We start from the raw sequence: 3,478 nt of genomic DNA, 5'->3' as shown, positions 1-3,478 counted from the left end.
GTGAAAGATACGAATTCTGTAGAGCCAAAGCAGTACTTAATTAAACCATATTCTAGGATTACTTGGGACAGAAAGGAGCTTGCACCCTTACAAAGAAACGATCCAAAAAATAAGAGAGTTTTGGATGGTGTAGAAGCCGGTACAAAATTGGGTTTAGATTGTATTAAGAATGAGGTATTGACAAAAAAATAGTCTTATCAAGACTTCTTGCAAAATAGTGTGGAAAGTTTTGAAATTGTTGTTCCTGAAATATACCACCATAGAATTTGGAAGTTGGTTAGGAGGATAAATTTACAGGTCATATGGGAATTAGTACGACTTTGGACAGGGTAAGAAGCAATTTCTATTGGTGTGGGATGGTGATATACCAGAATTTTATAAGACCTGTCATACCTATCAGTTGGTTGCAAACCTAACGAGATCATACCCAAAGTCCCTTTTAAAACCTATTCCATCTCACGAAGAGCCTAATACAATGTCATAATCGATGTGGATGAACCATTGCCGAAGTGAAAACAAGGATCTGAATAAATTTTAACTGGAATATATCGTACAACTTGTTATCCAGAGGGAATTCCTTCCCCTCGAGTGAGAGCTTAATAGAGGGAAGAACTGTTGTTTCAGTGGAAGACTGGGTGACAAAATTCGCATGGTAAACTTAAGGTAATGTGGTATTCTAAATATCAGGGTAAGACGAGGGCTGAATATGATTTTAATTGAAAAAGAAACCTAGATTTATAGAGGGACAAAATGTTTTAGAGTTCATGTTACCTGAAGGAGCAAAGTTTTAGCAACCTTACGCCACTGTCTAGAAAGTTAATAAGTATAATTAAGTAGTAGAATTGCCAGGTAAAAAAATGAAATGTTATATTAATATGCTTAAATCTTATCATGATAGAGATCCTAAACCTACAGCTGTAAATGGCAGATTCTTTGGAGGAAGGTAATTTTGCCAAATCGGAAGAATGTGAATATTTTGATATCAATTCTGAAGCTTTGAGTAAACTACATGTTAAAATGGAACACCTCAGGAAATCGCACAAGAATGAGCTATCGCAACTAACCAAATCACACTGAGAAATGTTCAGAGATGTTCCAGGAAGAAGTAATTCAATTGAGCATGATATTAAGTTTTTAGACTCAAAAACTTTATGAATTATCCACATATAGTTAACTCAGAGAAGAAGGAAGCCATAAAAAAGGAAAATTCCACATATGATTGATAATGATTTGATACTACCTAGTTTTAGTGATTGGAGTTCACCAGTAGTTCTTTTTTAAGGAACCTGATGGCCAGTAGAGAATGTGTTTTGATTACAATAAAGTAAATATTACAACTGTCAATGACAAATTCCCTATTCACAGAATTAACGACTCTATTGACCAGGTATGCAACGCCAAGTACATCACTAATTTCGATATGATGAAAGGATACAGGCAAGTACCTTCATCGGCTAGAGCCTAAAAAGTTTTATCTTTTAATACAAACGAAGGCTTGTATGACTGTAAGGTAATGCCTTTTGGTTTAAAGAACACTTCTGCTAATTTCCAGAGAGTTATGAACCGAGTAATTGTCATTAATAGGTATTACGTCGTATATATTGATGTAATTATATTTTCTGATACTTAGAATAATTGAAATTTTTTTCCGTACTGTTATGAATGCCGGCGTGGCTGTTAACTTAATGGAATATGATTTTGCTTACAGTAGAGTTACATACCTCGGACATTAGATAAGTCAAGGTAATGTGGCCGCTAGAAGAGCTATGGTTTGTGCAATATATAATTTCCCTACACCACGTAACAAAAAGGACGTTATGCAATTCCTGGGTTTAGCAAGTTTCTATTGAAGGTTTGTAGCTAATTTCTCAGAGGTGATTTCTCCATTAGATTTTTTTTCTCAATTTTTATTTTTTAGATTGCCTGACATTGCAGCCAGACACGGCCTCTTGAACATATACAGCCTGTAGGAGAAGTGTTCAGGCATTAATCCGAACGGGGTCCCTTTGGCAAGATGCCTGGCCCTAAATCAATTAAAACATGTTTAGGTGTGCTGCTCATAGAGCAGCATGATTTGCTCAGCCCGAGAGTTTAATGATTCTAGCTCGGCTCTCGAGCTCTCAATCTGGAACCAAAGTGAAAGGTTTTAGTGGTAGAGAATAGTGGTATAGCAGCGAATCCCAGTAAGTAGAAGAGGCTGGTAGAGGGGAGAAGTATTTGAATAGGAAAGAAAAAAAGCAGTTCTAAGCACAGAGGCCTATCCCTGCTCTTGGGTTGGGAGGGGGGTTTGGAAAGGAGGATTAAAAGATTTAGGGGCTGAGGAAAGTGTTTGGATTTTGGAAAGGAGTTGAATGACAAAGAGAATCTGGCTTTCTAAGGAAAGGGATTCTATTTGTTAGGTGAGGTTCCGGGTAGGTTAGGAAGGAAGAGGTTGAGGAGAGGGTGTGGTGCCGGGGCTGGGGACAGTTGCCCAGTACCAACTCCACCACCTGGAAGGGGTAAGGTTGCTGCTGGTTGATGAGCTCTCCAGTGAGGAGCTCCCTGGGTTCTGGGCAGTGGCGGCTGCTTCTGCGGTGGATACGATTGTTTTGGCCACGAGGTTTTCTTCAAGGTAGAAATCCTCTGAAGGTGTTCAGGACATCTCTTGTTTCAAGCGTGGTGAGACCGGGAACCGTTGGGACACCTATGTCAAGTCTCCCGGCCTTCCTTTTGTGAGTCAATGCAAAGCTGGGTATAATGAAAATGGCTGCAGACCACACAAATGTTGGGGCGTCTCCAGTCCTTGCGGTGGTGGCCGTACAATTGGCAACGATAGCATCATAGGGGTACAGGGGTATAGTCGTGGTTGGGGGAAGGTTACTCATATGCCTAGGTCAAAAACTGGTGGTATTAGTCCTATGAAGGTGGTGATGATCTGATTTGTGGGAGCCTCATACCTGTTTTTGGCTCGTTCAACACTGGAGATGTTGCTGCAGGAGGTGAGTAAGTTGTGGGGCATGTCACCTGTATAGTAAGCGATGATAGCCTTACTTCGTTGGGTGGCTGGATCAAGAAGCTCTGATGAAGCTTCTTCCTGTAATAGGCGGGTGCTTCTCTGGTCCTTTGTGAGGATGATGAGTTCTCCCATGTGGTTTGGTAGGCCTGTAATCTGGATGTTACGTTTGGCTGCCATGGCGGCAACCGCAGCATAGGATGTGGTGTGGTATGTGCCAGAAGTTTAAACTTGAGAAGAGGTGTCTTCTCGTATTTCTGGAGCTCTGACTCGTTGGGAGTCTGAAGGCTTTGTACTGTGACAGTAGCTTCATTCAGCAATACAGTTAGGCATACAGTGCAGTTGTAGTCAAAGTGTTTTTTTTCCTTCTGGACTGTTGCGGTTCTGGAGGGTGAGACATTCCATCCTTTGGTAGTGCGGATGGGTTCGGATTCAGGCTTTGTTGGTGTGTCTCTAGTTACAGTTGCCCTCTTGGAGGAAGGTAGT

This window comes from Palaemon carinicauda, chromosome 20 (genome assembly GCF_036898095.1).
Source record: "Palaemon carinicauda isolate YSFRI2023 chromosome 20, ASM3689809v2, whole genome shotgun sequence".
NCBI lineage: Eukaryota > Metazoa > Arthropoda > Malacostraca > Decapoda > Palaemonidae > Palaemon > Palaemon carinicauda.
Note: the sequence above shows the minus strand (reverse complement) of the source record.